Below are 12,442 nucleotides of genomic sequence, written 5' to 3' on the forward strand. Positions count from 1 at the left end.
CGTCACACGGAGTGACAAATCCCAGTCTTGATCCATACTAACTCAACTAACACCTTCGGAGATACCTGTAGAGCATCTTTATAGTCACCCAATTACGTTGCGACGTTTGATACACACAAAGCATTCCTCCGGTGTCAGTGAGTTATATGATCTCATGGTCATAGGAATAAATACTTGACACGCAGAAAACAGTAGCAACAAAATGACACGATCAACATGCTACGTCTATTAGTTTGGGTCTAGTCCATCACGTGATTCTCCCAATGACGTGATCCAGTTATCAAGCAACAACACCTTGTTCATAATCAGAAGACACTGATTATCATCGATCAACTGACTAGCCAACTAGAGGCATGCTAGGGACGGTGTTTTGTCTATGTATCCACACATGTAAATGAGTCTTCATTCAATACAATTATAGCATGGATAATAAACTATTATCTTGATACAGGAATTATAATAATAACTATACATTTATTATTGCCTCTAGGGCATAATTCCAACAGTTTCCAATCAGCAATATGTCATCCACATATAATATTAGAAACGCCACAGAGCTCCCACTCACTTTCTTGTAAATACAAGATTCTCCAACCACTTGTATAAACCCAAATGCTTTGATCACCTCATCAAAGCGTTTGTTCCAACTCCGAGATGCTTGCACCAGTCCATAAATGGATCGCTGGAGCTTGCACACCTTGTTAGTATTCTTAGGATCGACAAAACCTTCGGGTTGCATCATATACAATTCTTCCTTAAGGAAACCGTTAAGGAACGTCGTTTTGACATCCATCTGCCAGATTTCATAATCAAAAAATGCAGCTATTGCTAACATGATTCTGACGGACTTAAGCATCACTACGGGTGAGAATGTCTCATCGTAGTCAACTCCTTGAACTTGTGAAAAACCCTTTGCCACAAGTCGAGCTTTATAAACGATCACATTGCCGTCAGCGTCCGTCTTCCTCTTAAAGATCCATTTGTTCTGAATAGCCTTGCGGCCCTCAGGCAGTACCTCCAAAGTCCACACTTTGTTCTCATACATGGATCCTATCTCGGACTTCATGGCTTCTAGCCATTTGTTGGAATCTGGGCCCACCATTGCTTCTTCATAATTTGCAGGTTCATTGTTGTCCAACAACATGATTGATAAGACGGGATTACCGTACCACTCTGGAGCAGCACGTGGTCTCGTCGACCTGCGTGGTTCGACAGAAAGTGTGCTTGAGTGAAAGAATGCCCGTCCCTACATATCACTGCTTTCTTTCCTAGTGTGCCTTTTCCACTCAGTCTCTCCTCATGCCGCGATTCAGGAACACCAATCGGCTTAAGGTCAGGAAGAAAGTCTACACATAACCCAATGACCTCCTCTGTTCCATAGCCCTTGGAGATGCTTCCTTCCGGCCTAGCACAGTTATGAACATATTTCTTTAAGACTCCCATGAACCTCTCGAAGGGGAACATATTGTGTAGAAATACAGGACCGAGAACGGAAATCTCGTCGACTAGGTGAACCAGGAGATGCATCATAATATTGACGAAGGACGGGGGGGACACCAACTCAAAACTGACAAGAATTGGACCACATCCTTCTGTAGCCTTTCCAGACGTTCTCGATCGATTACCTTCTGAGATATTGCATTGAGGAATGCACATAGCTTCACAATGTGTAATCGAACATTTTCCGGTAGAAGCCCCCTTAATGCAACCGGAAGCAACTGCGTCATAATCACGTGGCAATCATGAGACTTCAGGTTCTGGAATTTTTTCTTTGTCGTATTTATTATTCCCTTTATATTAGACGAGAAGTCAGCGGGGACCTTCATACTGCTCAAGCATTCAAAAAAGATTTCCTTCTCTGCTTTGGTAAGAGCGTAGATGCTTAAGTATTGACGCCCTTTATCAGTCTTCTTGTGTATGGGTCTTTCATACGTTGCTGCTCCTCCCGTGCTTCTGTTGTATCTTATGTCTTCCCATACATGCCCAGGAAGCCTAGCAGGTTCACGCAAAGATTCTTCGTCATGTGCATCACGTTGATTGAAGATCGAACCTCAAGGTGTTCCCAATAGGGTAGCTCCCAAAATAAAGATTTCTTTTTCCACATGGGCACGTGTCCGGTAACGTCGTCTTTCGGAACAGATTGACCACCAGGACCCTTTCCAAAGATTACTATTTGATCCAAATCCTTAACCATAGCCAATAACTCATCACCAGTAGGGAGGTTAGGCTTCTTCCGGTGATCTGCCTCACCGTTGATATGCTTGCCTTTCTTTCTTACGGGATGATTGGTCGGAAGAAATTGACGACACCCCAGGTAGACAACCTTCTTAGATTTTTCCAAATATGTACCTTTAGTCTTATCTAAACAGTGCGTGCATGCATTGTATCCCTTGTTTGACTGTCCTGAAATTTTACTAAGAGTAGGTCAATCATTGATGGTTACGAACAACAATGCTCATAGGTCAAATACCTGCTATTTGTGCTCATCCCACACACGTACACCTGGTTTGGCCTACAACTGCAAAATTTCTTCAACTAATGGCCTTAGGTACACATCAATGTTGTTGCCGGGTTGCTTCGGTCCTTGGTTGAGCACTGGCATCAGAATGAACTTCCGCTTCATGCACAACCAAGGAGGAAGGTTGTAGATACATAGAGTCACGGGCCAGGTGTTGTGATTGCAGCTCTGCTCCCCAAAAGGATTCATGTCGTTTGTACTTAGACCAAGCCATAAGTTTTGTGGGTCATCTACAAAGTCCGGCCACTCCCTCTTGATTTTCCTCCACCGCGACCCATATGCGAGTTGTCTCAACTTTTTCCTGTCTTTCTTACGCTCGTCTTTGTGCCATCGCATCAACTAGGCATGCTCATTGTTTCTGAATAGACGTTTCAACCGTGGTATTATAGGAGCATGCCACATAACCTTAGCAGGAACCTTCTTCCTGGGGGCTCATCATCGCCCTCAACATCACCAGGGTCATCCTGTCTGATCTTGTACCGACATGCAGCACATACCGGGCATTTATCCATATTCTCGTACTTCTCACCGCGGTACAGTATGAAGTTATTAATGCATGCATGTATTTTCTGCACATCTAATCCAAGAGGGCAGATAGCCTTCTTTGCTTCGTACGTAGTCTCGGACAATTCGTTATCCTTTGGAAGCTTCGGCTTCAATATTTTCAGTAACTTCTCAAATCCCTTGTCAGATAAACCAGTTTCTGCCTTCCATTTCAACAGTTCCAGTGTGGTACCGAGCTTTGTGTTGTCATCTTCGCAATTTGGGTACAACAACTTTGTATGATCCTTTAGCATGGCCTCCAATTTCAGCTTCTCCTTTTCTGTATTGCATTCTCTCTTTGCATCAGAAATGACCCGGCCAAGACCACCAGCGGGCTCATCTGATCCCGGTTGTTCTTCACCTCCTTCTTCATTGCCTTCCATTGTAGTATCACTGTATTCTTCAGTGAACATAGGATAGTTGTCATCACCATCTTCTTCTTCATTGTCTTCCATCCTAACCCCTCTTTCTCCGTGCATGGTCCAACAATAATATGTGGGCATTAAACCTCTCTGAAGCAAATGGAGATGAATGGTTTTCGAGCTAGAGTACTCCTTCACATTTCGACAGCCAACACATGGACAAGGCATAAAATTATCCACTTTGTTTGCCTCAGCCACATCGATAAATTTATGCAGGCCTGCAATAAATCCGGAACCACGTCGTTCGCCGTACATCCATCGCTTCAGTGCATCGATCTGGCAACATACATGAATAGTGAAATGACCACCGTATATTAACACATGCAATATTTTTGTATCAATTACAGATGAAAAGGATAAGGTTGCTAACTTCGGACGAGGATACCATTTTGTGTGAACTTAAGTGTGACTCGGGCATTAGTCACCGTACATCCATTGGCGGTTTATCCGTATTATGAAATTAAGTACATCAAAAAACCATTGCAGAACATCATGAATAGAGAAATGACCAAATTAATACAAGTTCATCATCACATTAAAAACAAAGCGCAATAGTGATCAAATGTTATTATTGCAAAAATAAATACATAAAGTTCTCGCAAAAAACAACTTACAACTATGTAAAACATTTAAATGCAACAACAATTGCGATCAAAATCGCAACTAAGGTAACAATTGACCCAATAGCATAATGATATCAAGCCTCTTTATCAATGGCATATTTTCTAATATTCCTAATCTTCAAGTGCATTTCATCCATCTTCAAGCGCAGTGCATCCATCTTCAACCGCATCGCATCCATCTTCATCTTGCGATCATCGACGACATCGGCAATATGCAACTCCAGTTCCATATTCTTCTCCTCAATTATTTTAAAAAAATTCTTCAAGTAATTGTTTTCTTTTTCAACCAAATTTAACTTCTCGACCAGAATTTCTATGTGGGTTGGAATTTCCGGTTCACATACCTCGTAGATTAAAAAATATATGTCACGTTGGTCGTCATAATTGTCATAAACACTAAATAAAACAAATAATTATAAAAGATAATATATACAAATCCGAATCATAGACAGGACGAGGGTGGATACCAAACCATCCCATTATATAATAACAAATCATAATGAAAGTAAGTAATTTATACAAGTATCTATCTAAATCATACAAGTAAGAAAAAAATTCTTTTAAAAAGAAGACAAGAACAAGAGGATCACCACGGTGGTGCTCGCGACGAATATTGAGGAAAATGGAGCTTGGAGGTCGAGCTTGGAGAGGAGAAAGCTTAAGTTGTGTGGCTCGGGCATTTCATCGAACACCTCATGTGCATGAACTAGAAGGGTGGCAAGAGCATGACATGCACACCTCAACAACCAAAAAAGAGAGGAGAGGGTGGCAGGGGCGAGGGTATATATAGGCAGCACTTTAGTCCCGGTTTTTGTCTAAAACCAGGACTAATAGCCTACCATTTAGTCCCGGTTCTGGCCAAAAACTGGAACTAATGCTCCGCGGCACGCCACGTGATAGTCGGTGGATCTTTAGTCCCGGTTTTTGCCCCGAACCGGGACTAATAAGATGAACCGAACCTGGACCAATGTCCTTCGCAAGTTTGGTCCAGGGATGGGTCGAAAATGAACGAAATCCAAACATTTGTTTGTTTGGGTCCGCGTGTTGGACCGCGATATTCATCTACCCCAAACGGACACGCACGGATGGGGTCCCGTGGTATAGAGTTGGCCTCAGAGCGAAGGACGCAGCGGTGTTGCACTACAAAACGATGAAGGATCTAACGAGTCACCGAGGGTGGCGTTGGCCGGGGGCAATACAACGTCCTCGATCATCACATCAATGCCAATGTTGAGTTCAAAGATGGAGGCGCCAGGTTTGCCAGTCTCCGCCAAAGTCGTGGGCTCATGCTTCACAACAGGATAGGCTTCCAATGAAATCATAGGCTCATGACACCAAGCCATAGAAGTTGTCATCCGATAAGAGCCCACACAAACGGGCACATCAATTCAACGCTTTGGACAGTAAATACACATACCTAATCTGATTAACGTTTGCTGATGATAGTATTAATTAAGGACGATGCTTTGTTTCATTAAGGACGATGCTTTGTTTCATAGTAAATACACATACACAATTAACTTTTACAACTTTTGCACATTCACAGTATAAACTCATAACAGTGATTTCAAAGAGTGAAAGTACAACAATTTACAGGTTTTCTACAAGAACAATAGAAACACATGAAACATATGCAACTGTAATATTAAGTTGTAAAATTACGTTTTTCAAGATAAATAAGTTATCAAAGGGACAACCCTCAGACATCCAATCCAAGGAAGAAATTAGCAGCATTAGCCCATCCAATCCAAGGAAGAAATTAGCAACAAATTTGTGAAATCTCATGCTGTTATTTAACTCCCATCTCGTAGGAACAAGAGACGAAGCTGATGACAACACACGCTCTCCCGAGATTTTCAGCCTCTTCCACAAATCAGAAAAACTTGCGAGAGGATAATTAAACTCGGTAACAGGCAAACATATAGCGACCGAAAGAACAATCCTTCATCAAAAAACATCAGACTTGCCCTTACGCCAAACCTAGTTTCATCTTGCTAACAGGATCCTGGTGTACGAGATTATGCTATAAACATCATTGGATCTTCAAGTAAATTTTCTATATTTCTGAATCGGAAACTAAGCTACACTGTACGATTTACAAAGTTGATAGATGGCTCAGATCAGTATAACAGGCTTTTAAGTCATGAATTTTCAGAAGCGCGATGACGTCGAGGTAAGGCAGCGGCACATGGTGCTCCTAGTGCCACCGCGCTTGATGCACCGAAACACTAACACACTAGCGAGGCCGGCAAGAAGACAACGGCAAGGAGATGGTGCGTGGTGTTTAGGAAAACTGGTTCCTTAATCATTCCTTACTGTTTACAACGATTATATACCGCCTGGACAGACGCGGCGCTATGTGAAGAGACGACGGTTCCAGGACGAGCGGGAGAGGCGTCGGTTGAGGACAGAGACGCCCGTCGGTTGGGAAAAGTAGATTCCCTAATTACATTAGTGTAATAAATCTTAACACTCCCCCTAATCTACGCTTGACCATGTAGAATCGTCTTACGATCATCCAGGTAGGGCTATCATCTTGAAAAGATTCTCCTCCAAAAAGTTCTTCATAAAAACTTGATGAGAACCTGAAACATAAACTCACAAAGAGATAGCATAATGTGATGTTATTGAACAAGGATATCTCAAGGAGAGACTCCCCTTGTTGCCTGCAAGTCTCTAAGTCATCGCATACCAATTCCATGAACATATTTCTGGAATGTTGAGTTTGGTAGAGACTTAGTAAATAAATCAGCAAGGTTATCGCATAATTTGACTTGCAGAATGCTTATTTCCCCGCTTTTCTGAAGATTGTGGGGGGGACCATTTAGGAGAAATATGCTTAGTGATATTGCTCTTGATATATCATGTTTGCATCTGTGCAACACAGGCCGCATTATCCTCATAGATAATGGTGGGTGATTCCATTGAACCAATTCCACATGATTGTTGTATGTGGTTTATCATTCTGGGAAGCCATACACATGCACATGATGCTTCAAATAATGAAATTATTTCAGAATGATTGGTAGATGTAGCCACTAGAGTCTGTTTTGAAGACTTCCATGATATAGCTGTACCACCATGTAGGAACACAAAACCGGTCTGAGATCTGGCATTATGGGGAGCAGATAAATAACCGGCATCGGCATATCCAATCATATCAGAGTCCAGATTGCTTTGAAACTAGAAAAATAGGCCTAAATCCTTCGTGCCCTCGAGATATCGAAAGATATTCTTCACTCCAGACCAATGACGTTTGGTGGGAGATGCGCTGTGTCTAGCAAGTAGATTCACTGCAAATGCAATATCAGGTCTTGTGCAATTTGCAAGATACATAAGCGCTCCAACGGCACTGGGATATGGAACTTCAGGTCCCAACACCTCTTCTCCATCATCCCTCGGTCTGAATGGATCGTTCTCTACGTCTAGAGATCGAACCACCATAGGAGTTTTAGATGGATAGGATTTGTCCATATTGAATTTCTCCAATATTTTCTGGATATAGGCAGCTTGGTGTACCATGATTCCTGAGGGAAGGTGCTCAAGTTGAATACCTAAGCAAAATTTGGTTTTACCCAAATCCTTCATCTCAAATTCCATCTTTAGATGATTGCGTGCTTCATCAATATCTGGTGTGTTGCCAATGATGTTGAGATCATCAACGTACACAGAAATGATGCAAAATCCAGTAGAGGATTTCTTAATGAAAACACATGGGCAATCATCACTATTGGAGTAACCTTTCTAAAGCAGGAACTCACTTAGTCGGTTGTACCACATCTGTCCCGACTGTTTTAAGCCATACAATGACTTATTCAGCTTTACACAATACATGTTGCGTTTTGCACTGTTATTCGGGACAGAGATTCCATCAGGAACCTTCATATAGATGTCCGAATCTAGTGACCCGTAAAGATATGCGGTCACGACGTCCATCAACTGCATGGATAGACGATTTTGTACTGCCATAGATATAAGATATCGGAAAGTTGTTTCACTCATTACTCGAGAGTATGTCTCATTGAAATCAATGCCGGGTTTCTGCGTAAAACCTTGTGCTACGAGCCTTGCTTTATATCTCACCACCTCATTGTTCTCATTCCATTTTCGGAGGAAAACCCATTTGAATCCCACAGGGAAAACATTGGGAGGTGTAGGTATTGCTTTAGTGAATACCTTCCTTTTGTTAAGCGAGGCAATTTCTGCTTGGACTGCATCCTTCCATTTAGGCCAGTCGGAGCGCCTTTGGCACGTGACGATAGACCTTGGATCATGATCAGTGATAAGGGTATCTGCAATCTTTTCAGCAAAATATATGTCGACAGTTGTAGTCTTGCGGTCAAATGATTCTCCAGAATCAACATAGTTGATGGAAATTTCCTGCACCCCTAGAGACTCTTCGTGATTTCCCAATACGGTTGAGTCTGGGTGTTCCAATGTTCCAGCCAGTTTGTGCACACTGGAGCTGGGTTGTGGAGGTTGCCCTTCCATTGGGTGTGAACTACCCATCAGGTGTTTGTCAACGTTGAGTTGACCTGCATTTACTGACTCCGAGGATTTTTTTCCTCGATTTCCTTTGCTGCTTGCTAGAAGCTAGCTCCAGGTCAGAAGCCATACTACTCCCCCTCTTTTTAGGAACAGGGAGTCGAGTGGTTTTTATTGGTACCTCCACTCTTTCTGGCGCGTTTCTGGCCGGATTTAAGGATTTTGTAACACCTTTCATATCAGTAAATGAATCTAGCAGATTATTTGCAAGATGTTGCAAATTAATGATCTTCCGAACTTGAAGTTCGGTCTCATGGGTACGTGGATCAGAGGATGAAATGGCATGAGCATTCCAATCGATTTCCGGGCATTCTTTCTGGTACTTGAAATCTCCCCCTAATGTCGGAAAATGTTCCTCATTAAATATGCAATCAGCATGACGGGTTGTGAACAGATCCCCAGTTAGGGGTTCCAGGTACTTGATAATCGACGGCGATTTGTACCCCACATAGATCCCCAACTTTCTGTGTGGGCCCATGGATGTCCGTCGTGGTGGTGAGATCGGGATGTATGCAGCACATCCGAACTTACGCAGATGGGAAATGCTAGGAGGATTTCCACATACCAATTCCAGAGGGGAAGAACTGTGATATGCACTTGGCCTCAATTGTATCAAGTCAGCAGCGTGTAAAACTGCATGACCCCAACAAGAGGTTGGCAAGTTGCAATTCATCAACAAAGGTCTTGCAATGAGTTTAATCCTCTTAATCAATGCTTCAGCCAAACCATTTTGTGTATGGACATATGGAACAGAGTGCTGAACTTCAATCCCCAAAGCCATGCAATAATCATTGAAGGCACGTGAGGAGAATTCTGCAGCGTTGTCCATTCGAATTGTCTTAATTCCACTTTCAGGATAATGGGCTTGCAACTTAATGACTTGCCTCATTATCTTGGAAAATGCATGGTTTTGTGTGGATAGAAGGCACACATGTGACCATCGTGTAGATGCGACAATCAGAACCATGAAATACCGAAAAGGTCCAGATAATGGCTGAATGGGACCACAAATGTCTCCTTGAATACGTTCAAGGAATTGAAGTGGTTCAGCTTGTATTTTGAGGTGCGAGGGCCTCAAAATTAGCTTTCCCATGGCACAAGATGTGCACACAAAATCAGAAGATTGAGGAAATTTTGACTCAAGCAAATTATGACCAATGGAATTGCTAGTAATTTTTCTCATGATCCCGATTCCGGGGTGGCCCAAGCGATCATGCCAGGTTTGGAATGCGTCAACATTCTGAAAAATTAGTTTGTATGCAACATGTTCCACGGGTTTGATGTACGTATAGTACAAACCAAACGATAGAGAAGGAATTTTCTCATGTACCTGTTTGCCATATCCGTGATCTTTAGTAAAGAGTAGATACTCCTCTTTGTTGTCTTCATGGGTTTCAATATGAAAACCATTCTTACAGATATCTCGATAACTGATCAGGGTACGTGATGAGTCGGGATACAATAAAGCATCCTCTATCGTCACTTGTGTACCACTTGGGAGAGTGAATATGGCACGTCCAGTACCAACAATCACTGTATCGCGTCCAGCAATAGTTAACATATCTCCATTCATCTTTTTCAAAGTTTGGAAATATTTTATCTCCCTCAGTATGGAGTTTGTGGTACCACTGTCCACAAGGCATAATTCCTCTTCCATCGGATTGTCCCCGTAGAAAAACTATATAAAAACGAAAGAATTTTCAATAAGAAAATCTTATGTTAATACATAGAATACAATCTTATTATATCAAATATGTTGATACAATATAATATGATACAAAGACAACAACAAACTTATGTTTTTATTACAATCATCACAAATGGACACAATGAAGTAGATCACTAAGGAGGTCGAGGGACTAGTCAAAGTCGCCAAACACATCGTTTGAGGTGTACTCAAGTAACATGGCCTCCGTTTCAGCAGGGTTCTCAAGTGGATAAGGAATCATGGCGTTGCTCGGTCCAGGAGGAACATCGTGTGAAGCACCAACTTCATTTTTGCCATGTGGATGAAGGTTGAAGTTGGCTTCAAACCTTTTCCCTTGAGGTGCTTTGCGTCCCAGAGATTGCTGGTACAGCATGACCAGATGCTTGGGTATTGAGCACTTTTCAGTAGAATGCGAGTAGTATCCACACTTGTTGCAAAGTTTAGATTTATCAAACTTTGGCTTTGCAGTGCCTTTTCCCTTGCCCATGTTTCTGAATTTTCTATTCCCATGGCGCTTGTGCTTGTGCTCAGGATTGGAATGTTTACCTCGAAAGGTACCATTAAACTTCTGTCTATTCGCGACATTCAGATGAACTTCAGGTAAAGATTGTGCCCCAACTGGGCGCTGAGAGACATTCTTAGCGAGTAGCTCATCATGCTTTTCAGCCTGAAGTAACATGTGAATAAGCTCGGAATAGACAGTGTAGTTGCGAGCACGGTATTGCTGTTGGAGGATCCTATCCGAAGGAAGCATAGTAGATAAAGTTTTCTCTATCATCTCCCCCTGAGTAGGTTCCTTCTCACAAAAGTGCAGTTTGGAACATATCTTATGAACAGCATGATTGTACTCACCAATGGACTTGAAATCCTGAAGGCAGAGATGAGTCCAATCATGGAGTGCTTTAGGCAGGACCACTGCCTTCTGCTGTTCATACCTCGTTTTGAGGGCCAGAAACAGAGTACTAGGAGATTCCTCCTGTAAATACTCAGACTTGAGATCTGGATGAATATGGTGCCTTATGATGAATAAGGCAGCATAATTCTGTTGTTCTGTCAGCGGCGCGGCTCCAGCCAGGAGAGGAGTCTCCGGGGGCTGGATTGCACGCGCTATCCCACGGGACGCAAGACTGATCTTGATGTCCATAGCCCATGTAGGGTAGTTGTGGCCATTGAGGGCAAGCTCATCAAATTCTTTGGCAGTCATCTTTGCCTACATGGGGAGCAAGAGATAATTAATTTACGGGCGATAAATTAAAAACCATCATGGTTGTGTAATAAAAATGCAAAAATTCGATAGTCAAGTGTAAAACTTGAAAACTTTCTCAACCTCAATTGTGTGAACATAACACATTGAAGATCACTTAGATCTCACAGTAATAGGCTGCATGGCCATTACCTTGTGTATGCTACAATTTTGATATAAGGAATACACGTTGAAGGCATGTGATTTCAAATAAGACGAGGGAGAAATATTCAAAAATTTGCAAGTTTGAGATGAAAGATAAGCTAATCTCAATCGTAATAAGAAACATGTTCAAAAATATGTGATAAACACATGGAACATGCCATTCTTCCGATGAAAGTCGATACTTTATTTACATTATCAAGTCATTACATAGTATAAACACACTTGTAATTACACAAACCTTACACTAGAACAAATCTAGACCTGAACTAAGTGTAAAAAGTAGTACTAAATCAGTACTAAATATAGTCTACACTAAATTAGTACTTAACTAATACTGATCAAAGAAATAAGGAAAAGAAAAATAGAACAGCGGCCGGACAAGCAACGCGTGCACCTGGGCACCACAGCCTTCGGCTGATGCCTTTAGCACAACGTGTGCTTGGCCTAGCCTGCACACTACGTGAGAGAGAGAGAGAGAGGGATATGCCACCGAATCAAGTCATATTCGGTTGGCCACCACATGCATGCAGGAGATAAAAGAAAAGAGAAAGAAAAACAAGAGGAGTGGGGAGATCAGATCTGGCATTAGCCACGAACCGCACCACCACCTCTCATTATCTCTTTCTTCACCTCGTCTCTCATTCTCCACCACGCCTCTCCGTCTCCACCATGCCA

General features: G+C 42.2%; 1 non-coding gene across 1 annotated transcript; it reads right to left on the minus strand.

Annotated features, from left to right (window-relative positions):
• Positions 1-5,882: 5,882 nt before the first annotated feature.
• On the minus strand, positions 5,883-5,988 carry LOC123414529. Its single transcript, XR_006614466.1, has one exon. It is a non-coding gene; the product is annotated as a small nucleolar RNA snoR97 (small nucleolar RNA).
• Between the last annotated feature and the right edge of the window lie 6,454 nt (positions 5,989-12,442).

The sequence above is a fragment of the Hordeum vulgare genome, chromosome 7H (genome assembly GCF_904849725.1).
Source record: "Hordeum vulgare subsp. vulgare chromosome 7H, MorexV3_pseudomolecules_assembly, whole genome shotgun sequence".
In the NCBI taxonomy this organism is placed as follows: domain Eukaryota; kingdom Viridiplantae; phylum Streptophyta; class Magnoliopsida; order Poales; family Poaceae; genus Hordeum; species Hordeum vulgare.